Raw genomic sequence first — 12,242 nt, 5'->3', positions numbered from 1 at the left:
CTCTGAAGGCTCTGTAGATATTTCTTCTACTGAGGTAGCAGAACTCTTTGCTCAGACTTTCTTCTCCAGTTCTACCTTAGACGATTCCGGTGCTATTCTTCCATCACTTACCCCCTCTGAAATCCTCATGGCTGACATTAAAATTTCTTCAAGGGGGAGTATTTTCTGCCATTACTGGGCACAATACTAACAAGGCATATGGACCTGATGGGGTCCCCTCTGTTGTCCTCAAGAGCTGTGCTTCTGTGCTTACACCCGTCTAGGTAAACTGTTTCATCCTTGACTACCAACTTGTGCCTTTCCTTCATGCTGGAAGTTTGCTCTCATTCAGCCAGTCCCAAAGAAGGGTGACCATTCCAATCCCTCTTACTATCGCCAGTTGCTTTAACATCCTGTGTTTCAAAACTGTTCGAGTCTATTCTTAGCAAAAAAAATAAATAAATAAATAAAAAAAAAATTAAGCATCTTTCCTATCACTACCTTGTTTCAGATCGTCAGTTTAAGTCCCGCGAGGGACGCTCCACTGGCGATCTTCTTGCCTACGTTTCTGATTCCTGATCATCCTCCTTTCGGGACGAAAGCTTTGCTATTGCACTTGACATCTTAAAGGCTTTCGATCGAGTCTGGCATAAATCTTTAATTTCAAAACTGGCCTCTTACGGTTTCTATCCTTCCATCTTTGCCTTCATCTCTTACGGTTTCTATCCTTCTATCTTTGCCTCCATCTATAGCTTCCTTCCTGGTTGTTCTATAGCTGCTGTTGTAGACAACCACCACTCTTCTCCTAGGCCCAATAATAGTGGTGTTCCTCTGGGCTCTCTCCTTACACCAACTCTCTTCTTTTTACATATCAATGACCTTCTGAGCTGTACATCTAACCCTATCCACTCATATGGCGATGACACCACTCTTCACCTTTCCATTCGTTTCCCGCAGCGTCCATCTCAGTAGTCATTTCAACAAACCATCGATGAAACTATGGCAAACCTTATATCTGACTTGGTTTATATCTCTGATTAGGGTAAGAGTAATCTTGTTTTTAAAGCATCAAAAACTCAGCCCTTACATCTGTCAACCCGACAAAATCTTCCACAAGAGTACTCACTAATTTTTAACAATATCCAACTCAAACCTGCATCATCTTTAAATATATATATGGTTTCATTCTCGTGGGATTTATCTTGGAACGATGATATTACCTCACTCATAACATCTGCTTCCAAGAGATTAGGTGTGCCAAGCTGACTCCGTGCCTTCTTTACTCTTGCACAGTTGTTCACGTTACACACGGGTTTTATTCGCCCCTGTGTAGAGTACAACTGTCACATGTTGGTAGGCTCTCCACATACAGCTCTTCTCAACAAGGAGGAGTCAAAGGCTTTTCGTCCTATTAACTCTCCTCGTCTTACTTGCTCCTTTCAATCTCTGTCTCTTTGCCGCACTGTTGCATCTTTATCTCTTTTCTATCGCTGCTTCATTGGTCACTTTTCCTTAGAATTGTCTTCTTGCATCCTTTCACCACAATGGCGGGTGCGTAGCACCTTCTAGCAACAAACTCTCATCCCTTTTCTGTCTAACTCTGTTATGCAAGAGTTAAGCCGTTACTCCCAGTCTTTCATGTATGCAACAGATCAACTTTGGAAATGTCTCCCTCTGTCTGTATTTCCTACTGCCTATGATCTCTAGTCTTTCAAACGCAGTGTGTCCAGGCATCTCGAAATGAATGGATCTTGAATTTGGCTGTTTGTTATATTGTTTTTTGTTTTTTCTTTGAAGGAACAATTTGGAGGCTGCTGGCCTTTGGGTCCTTCTTCCTTGCTTAAAAAAACACGTGTAAAATTAAGGAAACATTAATCTATAATGAACTGATGTCTGAGGATATCTACTACAAACACAGATAAGCTTGGAGACCACCTTCCAATAATTGGTGTGTACACATGAAAGACGAACATAATCACTGCCATGAAGATGATACGTGAAATATTGAGAAGCTGAAACCGTCTCATTACTATTTACACCTCTAGGCTCACCCAAAAAACGATTTCTTTAGCCTCTGTGTTTTCTACCTTTCTTACTTGAGACTGGGTGACCTCAACTCCGAAATGCCATTATGATGTGAACACTTGCCCTGAAACATGTCAGAAATTAGATATACCATATACTGGCAAGACGGGAGAGGGAGACACCAAAAACAATAAAACTTACTCGATATTGTCGTTTGACGGCAGAGTTTAAATAAAGTAACATATTTTGAATTCGGTAGTCTCACACCCTCACTCTGGACTTCTCACATTATATCAAATAAGAGATTGGGCAGTACATGTGCTCTGTTGAATATAATACCAATGAAAATGGGTTCTTCAACGGATATTTTTTTTCTTTTTAAACACACACACACACACACACACACACACACACACACACACACACACACACACACACACACACACACACACACACACACACATCATCTGTGATTAATTATTGTTGCCACAAATTATTCTTTACGTACCAGATTTCTCTACAATATCACCAAATCAAACCCTTATTGCCGTTTTCGCAGCACAAGGGTCTGAATCTTGGTTATTGATAACAAGTGCATTCTGGGTACGATACCAACCTACGCGGCTGGCAGCTAAAAAAGTAATCTTTGAGGATTCGATCCTCTGTCTGTAAGGCATGGTTGTCAACCCCGTACCAGTACTATCACAAGACCATCAGGGATTTTAATGCAACATCCTGAAACACTTATTACCCCTTTTAATCTACTGCAGTATTCTTCCTATTGCAAATTCTCTAGAACAAAGTTCTCACTTTCACAACAGATGTTATAATCAACTTTTATTATATATATATATATATATATATATATATATATATATATATATATATATATATATATATATATATATATATATATATATATATATATATATATCCACACCACAACGCTCCTTCATTTCCCCATGTCACTCTGTCTCTTCATGTGACTCCACATGCTCCTCTCAAATAACTCATTTCCACTGCTCTCACTCTTGACTTTTGTCCAAGCTTCACTTCCATACGTTAGAGTTGGTATCAATACTGTCATGTAACAGCTTTTTCACTTCCATGCTCACTTTCCTGTTTCTTATCACTGCTCTCAAGAAACCAGCAACCTTTTTTCCTTGTTGTACCCTTTCAAGCACTTCACCCTCTAAACTTCCATCCTTACTCATCACACTACCTAAGTGTTGAAACTCACTCACATTTTCCATTTCCTCATCATCCAACCTCACTGTACATTCACTGACTTCACTTCTCTCGAAAACCATAACTTTACTCTTCCCTACATCATCTTCAGATTCCGTTTCTTACACACTCTCCCAAACTCATCCATCAAGCCTTGCAGCTCCTCTTCGTCTTCACTTAACAACACCGTATCATCTGCAAACAACAGTACAGGGAGTTTCCAAACACGGCCATTTCTCACTAGGGCCGCTCCTGCATCCACTGCCCTACCTTGTATCTCTTTTATAACCCCATCCATAAACAGATTGAACAACCATGGAGACATAACGGAGCCTTGTTTCAATCCAACCTTCAAACAGAAAATTCACTAAGTTCACTATCTACACGTACTGCAGCCTTAGCACCCTCATACATAATCTTCACGGCATTCAGCAACTTCCCATCTACTCCATATATTCTTAATACTTTCCTCAATCCTTGTCTATCCACCCTGTCATATGCTTTCTCCAAATCCATGAAGGCCGCATACAACTTCTTTCCCTTCTCTAGAAACTTTTCCACTAAAGATCTAAGAATGAATATCTGATCTACACAACCTCTTCACTTCCTAAAACCTCCCTGTTCTTCAACTAATTCCTTTGTTATTTCTCTACCTTTGTCAGTAATTATCCTACCATATACTTTTCCTATTACACTAAGAAGACAAATGCCCGTATGATTACCACACACTTCTTTTTCCCCTTTTCCTTTGTCTATCCATCTATCTATATACCTAGGCTGCTTCCCCCAAGGAAAGGGAGGTAGCCGAGACAGGACGACTCACTCTCCATTTACTCCATTTCCTTTGTACAGAGGAATAATTATAGCCCTCCGTGACTCTACCTTCCTCCCAGGCCAATCTGCACATCTTCCACATCCATTCTATTACTATCTCTCCCCCATGCTTCAGCATTTCACCACACACTCCATCAATTCCTGGGGCTTTCCCCATTTCAACTTTCTTCATTGCTTCCACAACTTCCATCCTACTGATTTCTTCCTCTCTTCTCACATCTTTCCTTCTTCCAGCCATTCCCTAGCCACTTACACTCGCATTACTTTCATTCTCTATGTTCAACAATTCCTTAAAGTGTTCGCTCCATCTGTTCACTTTTTCTCCCTTCTCCACTAGTAATCTACCATTTTTATCTTCCACTTCCCGACCTTTGCGACCCTGTCTAACTCTCTTTACCTCTTTCCAGAACATTTTCTTACGTTCCCTCCACTTTACACTCAAATCCCTTCCAAATTCCTCATCCACTCTCTTCTTACTTTCTCTTATTAATCTTTCCCCCTCTCTCTTCCTCTCTACGTATAACTCTCTCTTCCATCTCTCAGATTCTTCCACACCCCTGTTTCACATCCACTCACGAAATGCTTTCTTCTTTTGTGCTACAGCCTCTCTCACCTCTTCACCCCACCATGCTATTCCCTGCACCCCCTTCGTCTTCTCTTCACCCCGCACACCACCTCACATGCTGCACAGATTTCTTCTGTGAATATCTTGCACACACCTTCCACATCCCCCATCTGTTCCAATCCATATTTACCCAATCGCTCCTCCACTTCCCTCATATATTCTGCCTTCTATCCATCCTCTTGTGACCTTTCCACTCTCCTTGTATGAACTACTTGCTCTTCTCCTTCCCTTCCTCTATTTCTCCATTTCCTTTGGTGGTGGTCAGAGAGTCCACTCCCCCAACTCTGTACACTCTTGCATTCATTACACTCCTTCTCATCCTTTTATCCACACATATCCACACATACATAATCAGTCACTGCCTTCTATTCATTCAGTTCATCACCCATCCTTCTTACCATTCTCCATGTATACCTATGGATCATTTTGTGCCTGAAGAGGGTATTGGCTACCACCAACCCCCTCCCAGCACAAACGTCCACTAAAGCACTTCCATTCTCATCTATCTCTGCAGGCACACCCCACCCACCAACTACTCCATCCACCTTCGCATTCACTAGTCTACCGTTCATATCTCCAATCAAAAACACTCTCTCATTCCTTTCAAACTACTCCATGCACGCTTCCCCATTTGTCCAGAACTCTTCTCTCACTCTGCTTGCACGATCTTGTGTTGGTGCATACCCGCACACAGTCACCCACATTTGTATTCCAAGTTTCAATCTTACCCACACTACCTTAAGCCAATTGATCCATACTCTCTTATATTCTCCATCCATCTGTTACTCACTACAATACACACTCCTTCTTTTGCCCTCTCATTCTCACCTGCTCCTGCACATGTACCCCATCCATACTCCCATTCTCTCACACTCCCATACTCTTCACTTACATGACCATTTAAGTCCCCTCCCAAAAACACTATCTCATCATCCCCCATGCCACCTACTACACGCATTAAGTCATCCCAGCATCCATCCTCTACCTTACCCAAGCCTGCCTGTGGAGCATATGCCCATGTCATTGCAAACATCATTCCACCGAACAAAATTTTCACTACCAATATCCTATCACTTTTTTTTTTTTTTTTTTACGTGTCCGACTCTGGGCAAAAGCTTCAGGGCCTATTCCCAAGTCCCAGTAGTCCTCCTTGGGGTCCAGTAGTCCTACATCTCCACATGTCACCACCTCGGCGCTGACACCCACCGTCCATAATGAACACATGTAAGGGCTGTCTCATACAGGATTGATGTATTGGTATTAGCGGGGTACTTTTATGACATGTCGGCGGGTCATCTGGTAGATCAGAAAAGCCTGTTTTTTATGAAATTCAAACCCTCAAACTGTTCCCTGCCCCAGCCGGAATTCGAACCTGGGTCCATTAGGCCTGCAGGCCACCTCTCTACCGATTCTGCCACTTGCTCTCATAGCATTCATAACACATTCCACCCATTTCTCCCCAATCAACACCCCACACCCCCATATTCGTCTGTCACCCCCTGCTAAAACGGCTTATAATAGCAATCCTTCCCAGCAATCTTTTTGGCTGATTCTCTCCTGTTCCGGACTTCCTGCAAACATCCCACATCCACCCACCTCCTACTGAATGCCTCAATGACTTCCCCTGCTCTACCCCTTAAACTTCCTACATTCTATGAACCCACTCTCATCCCCCTGGGTGATTTAATGTCCTCAGGCTTGCTTTGAAATTCATTCATAGTCGGTAATAATAAAGGGGGAGAGACATGCCACAGGCCCCACCCACTGTGCAGTCCCAGGTCCAGGCAATGGATATGAGACCCCTAGCCCACCAGCCTTACCAGTTGCTCTAGTAGTGGCCTCGGGGCACCCTGCCAGGACAGCTGCAGGGACACCCTCCAAGTGAGCCTTGGCACTGTAACTGCCCCACCATTATGCGCCCACTGATAGGACAGCCTCCTAGGGCGCTGCTCCCAGGTTCGGATCCCTCTCTATTGGGCGGAAGCGGCAGATCGTCCCGGACCCACGATCTATGCCGACAGAACCTCTGTCATGCCTTTTTTAACTTTTTGGAAATTAAATGTTTTGCTGGTAGGATTAGGTTAGTGATTTATACCTGGAGATGTGAGGAACATTCAAGGAACTAAGTGTTATGCCATAGGATTAGGTTAGTGTTTTATATCTGGAAATGTGAGGAATATTCTAGAAGCCTCAACATGTCTGTTTGATTTTCTCTCTTACCTTAGGAATTAGTTCTTGTCATTATTGTTAATGTGTATTGTTAAGTGCATTATTGCATAGGAAAATGTGAGTTCTCTCCAGGGCTGTAGAACAGGGCTATTCTACCACTCTAGAAATAGTTTCGAATTATGAAACACAGATCAACAAAAGGGCCATACATTATTTACCTGTAATTTTTCCCTCTATCTAAACACTTATACATAGAAAGAAACGAGAAATACTTATTTTATTTGCCTTTACATTCTCTTCTAAATACATAAATAAAAAGAAAAATACTTGTTTATTTTCATTCTTCCCAGTCGGTCAAAAGATCAAACAAAAAACACTCTAGGGCCGGATTTGGCTCGCGGGACCCCAGTTGAATAGCCCAGCTCTAGAATATGCATTTTTGTGAGAGAAGATGCAAGTTCTCTCCTACGCCCTAGAGTCTTCTGTGATGTTCTGGTCACGGAGTAAGAGGGTATTTAAAGAGACTGTCCTCCTGCTGACAGTGAGCCAGAGAATAACGGACAGGAGTGAGACAACACTCTGTGGTCAGCCAGAAATGAGTGATAGTCAGCCATTGGCGAACGAACAATGACAGAGTCAGTAACGGATAGTCAGGGGTCATTCAGTCAGTTACTCAGTGATGGATGGACAGTGACAGTGAGTTGTGACAGACATTTAGTGAGTGAGTCAGGCAGTGAATTAGACAGTGAAGGATGGAGCAGTCAGCCAGTCAGTGAGTGACAATCAATCAGTCAGTGAATGGACAGTGAGCGAGTAGTAGTCTGAGCGAGAGAGAGAGAGAGAGAGAGAGAGAGAGAGAGAGAGAGAGAGAGAGAGAGAGAGAGAGAGAGAGAGAGAGAAGCCACTGTATTTTGCGAGTGTAGCCTACCTCATCTGTTCCTGGAAGGAGTAAAACCCTGAAACATTCAGTGGTCTATAACCCTTTAGTGGCTGACCTATGATAAAATGGTATTTTGGAATTTAAGATCATATTGGTAGTCTTTTTAGATTACAAGCAGAAATTACAGGTAACAAATTTATATTAATATATATTTATGTTTCCAAATTAGGAATGTTGGCATTTTCATGCTCCAAAAATTACCCCCAAAAGGAATTTATAATCAATCTTCGTCTTATTTCAAACTAATTTTATATACACGATTGGAACGGAATTATGCTCTAATGATTGCATGAAACACAAATTTATTTAACTAAATTCTGTATGCTGAACACTGAGCACTTTTGAAATACCAAAATTACATCTCACCGCATTCCTATTTGTCACATACTTTATCACGTATTTTACTTTTGGTAGAAAGACTCGCTGCACAGTCTCTTTTCATAGTTCGTGCACTTCAGTCACGTGTTCTTCATGCACTGAGTGCATATACCCTGAGAACATGTCACCAGAAAGTGACTGACTCCATCTTATATCACTGCTTTGGCTGGGGATACCGATGGCCCTCTAAATCTCTTCCTCATCTCTTCAGTCCTTATCATACCTCGTGCAGTTTCTCTCCTGAACTGAAGGTGTGCTGTAACTAAAGATGGGCCAATATATTGGTGGAACCTAAAGGCAGCTACTACTGCCATGTTCAGCAATGTTTGGAAAAGTGTTCGACCACGACTCCTTTGAACCTAGTCTTGGTCTTTAGGATGCCAATATTTTATTGTATATCTTGAGAAAAAGCTGGGAGACTAGTCTGTTTCTTTCTTCACATACCTTTCTGCTGCCTGAAGTGGATTCATCCCATAATAGTTTCCTGCAACACTCATAGAAGAGTTGCCATTCCTCTTCACACACATTACAAAACAATCTGACTTTCAGTCAAACATCCTCCCTCAAATTTTTCTACTATATTCTTTGTTGGGAAAGGACAACGTCCTGTTCTGTTTTCACGGATGGTTCCACAGGCTCGAATATAATTTTGAGCCAATTCTGTCAGCAGTTTATGGCTTGTGAAAAAATTATCAGAGAACATAATAATATGTTGGTACGCCCTATGGCTGCAACATTTTATTGACAACACGAGATCCCAGCGGTGACTTACTATCACCATCTTTACCGCAGTAGATGGAGAAGTTGTATAGACAGCCATTTGCACTACTCAGCATCCACATTTTATATCCAAAACTGTTGTTTCCATTGTCAGCAGACTCTTGGGATCTACGTCTGAGACGAGTAAATATGTAGTAATACTCAAGGCAGGGACATTCAGCGTATATATCTTGGAGAAGTCCAGCTGCAGCAAGTATCAGCTTGTTTCAGCCTGAGAGGCAGCGATGGAGTACTAGATCTGAAACCTGCTTATTCCTGTATGAACATTGGGCAAATTTTATAGGGCAACGTGCCAACGTTCCGATTTTGGTAAAATCAAAAATATTCTACTCTATCTTTACAAAGTTATACTCTTTTAGTCTATTGATGATTTCAAGTGAGATAATACTTTCTAAGGAAATACTCAATATATACTTGGTGAATAGTGACTACAGATTTTAGCAACAAAAAATGAAGAACAAAAATACTTAAAGTGGAAAAAAAATCGTGAAAAGCAGAAGAGAAAAAAAGAGGTATTGGAGCTAATAAAAAATTATTTCTATGTATATGATTAACTAAACACCATTGATATTATTTTTGCACTATGGGTAAAAAAGCACTAATTAACTGATTTTTTATTAACATTTATGTCAGTGTTTTCAAAATGGGAACATTGGCACTTAAAAGGTTAACATCCTGGCATTTTCTACGCGTCGTTCTCGACATATCAACGAATCCAAAGGTCTAACAGTAGGTGTCAGGAGTAGGATACCTTTTGAGAGATGCAGACAGGTGGACAGGCTGCCAAAACGGCGAACATTATCTTTTTCATATATACTCGAAGTGTTGAGGGCACATCATGAAGAACAAAACAAACATAAAGATGAACGAAAGAAAGATATACTCACAGTATTAAGAGCACATAATGAAGAACAAAAGAAATATTGGGAAGCACAGCAAGAACAACAGAAACATCAAGAACAAAAATACTGGGGAGCACAGCAAGAACAAAAGAAATGTCGGGAGGAGCAAAAGGAATACTGGGATGCACAGCAAGAACAAAAAAATATCAAGAAGAACAAAAAGAAGCTCAAGCACAATACAGTACAAGACAAAAGGAATGGAGTGGGCAGTGACAGGAACTTCATCAGCTATGCGAGGTGGTGCAGGATGGGACCAGGAACTTCATGCAAAAAGAGGTGACGTACAGTAAGGTAGAGTGAATGAGCGGCCGTGTAAATGACGTGAGAAAAGAGGTTTCTCGTACAGTGGAGGATAAAGTGAGAAGTGAAATACAGAAAGAACATAACGGGGTCGAAGTCCCTGAACAGTGTATGGTTGAGGATCAGCACCCAGCACACTCCTTAGGTGCCAGTGACTGGTGTACAGAGGGGGATAGTGAGACTGAGGGTACAAGTAGCATGCCTAATGGTCATCAACACAGGACCAGAGAGGACTTTGGTGCAGCTGGATGTGGTAGGTGTGTGTCACTGACAATGTTCGGATACTTTACAGTGGTTGTGTATAGTTGCAAGGTTCTGTGCTGGACTTAGGGGACCAGCGGGCCTTGGGATGCAGCAGGGAGGAAAGGAGAAGACCCTGGCTGTGTGTGTTGCCAATACTTGGGACCCCAGCATCTTGTGTTTGGACTGCCTGGTGTCCTGCTGTTGCCTGCTCGATTTCCATTCGAAGCAAATGTGACTAGGAAGAAGGAATGTTCCGCTGAGGACTGTGAGCATGGAAATTTACGTGTAATGACCAAATGGACTACAGTTATCTCCCCTGAGTCAGAGATGTTGCTGCCATGTCAGATGAACGACACATTGCCTATTGCCCTGGAATTGGTTAAGCACAGGAGCAATGACATGATAGAAGAGGGAGTGATGGCGGACAGGATCCTAGTTGATCCTATGGCAGAAGAAGTACCCTTTGTCATAGTCGTCCTAGTAAGTTACATCGAGGCATAGTTGTGATATGCCAAGAAGTTGATCAGGGGCCACCAAGCAGTGCATGCAAAAGGAGAATGGTTAAGCTCCAGGAAGAGCTACCTGACCACTTTACCAGGAATGCCCAGTGTCTGGAAAAGCCACTATTGGAGCAATTGAAGAGGCTCTTGGTGGGGTGCACTGATGTGTCTTCTACATGAAACCTGGACTGGGGATATGCACTCAGAGTGGAGCCAAGTACCTTCTGGACACCGGAGATGAAAGGAGGGACCAGGAGAATGATGGAGTCATTGACAGCACTGGCGATCCAGGTTATCACGCCATGGAACCCAGACAGCAGAGCCAAAGACGATGACCTGTTAGTCTGGAAGTTTATCCTGTATATATTTGTATAAAAGTACGATTAGGTGGCTGTGTTGGAGACGTCACAGTTTTGAGGGAGGGGCAGTACTGTGCTGGTGGCATTAGGTTAGTGATTGCTGTCTGTAGATATGAGGAACATTCTGGAAATTGTTATGCTGGCAGGATTAACTTGGTGGTTTATATCTGGAGAAGTGAAGGACACTCTAGAAACCAAGCATTATGCCATAGAATTAGGTTGCTGTTTTAAATCTGGAGATGTGAAGAACATTCTAGTAACTTCGACGCGTCTGTGTAAGTTTCTCTCTTTCATACCTAAAGAATTGGTTCTTGTCATTAATGTTATTGTGTATTGTTATGTGCATTATTGCATGGGAATATGTGGGTTCTTTCCCATGCTATAGGATGTGCATTACTCCTCTCCTAGGCTCTAGAGTCTTCTGTGATGTCCTGGTTGCGGAGCTGGTGGATAATTAAAGGAACCACCCCACCTGCTTCCGGTGAACCAAAGAGTAATGGACAGGAGTGACTTAGTGTGCTGTGGCCAGTCAGAGGAGTGACAGTCAGTCAGTGTCAGGCACACAGTAACAGAGAGTTAGTAATGGACAGTCAGTGAACAGTCAGTCAGTAGCGGATGGACAGTGAGAAAGTGGGGAGTGACAGACAGCTGGTGAACGAGTCAGGCAGTGAGTTAAAAAGTGAAGGACAGAGTTGTCAGTCAGAGTCAGCAAGTGACAGTCAGTGAGTCAGTGAATGGACAGTTAACGAGTAGTAATCAGAAAGAGAAGCCACGATGTTTTGCAAGTGTACCTCAGCTGTACTTGGAAGAAATAAAAGTCTGAAGCATTCAGTGGCCTTCAGTTAACATCCTGGCATTGTCAACTCGTCAGTTTCGATGTATCAGTGAAAACTAAGATGTAACAAAACTTTATTTTGTATAACTGAAGTAACAGTAAACAAGAGGCTTCGACTCTGGTAACATGAATATATATAATATGAA

This window comes from Coenobita brevimanus, chromosome 47 (genome assembly GCF_032717465.1).
Source record: "Coenobita brevimanus isolate Jiangsu-jjx chromosome 47, ASM3271746v2, whole genome shotgun sequence".
NCBI classification, from domain to species: domain Eukaryota; kingdom Metazoa; phylum Arthropoda; class Malacostraca; order Decapoda; family Coenobitidae; genus Coenobita; species Coenobita brevimanus.
This window is presented reverse-complemented; position numbering follows the sequence as displayed.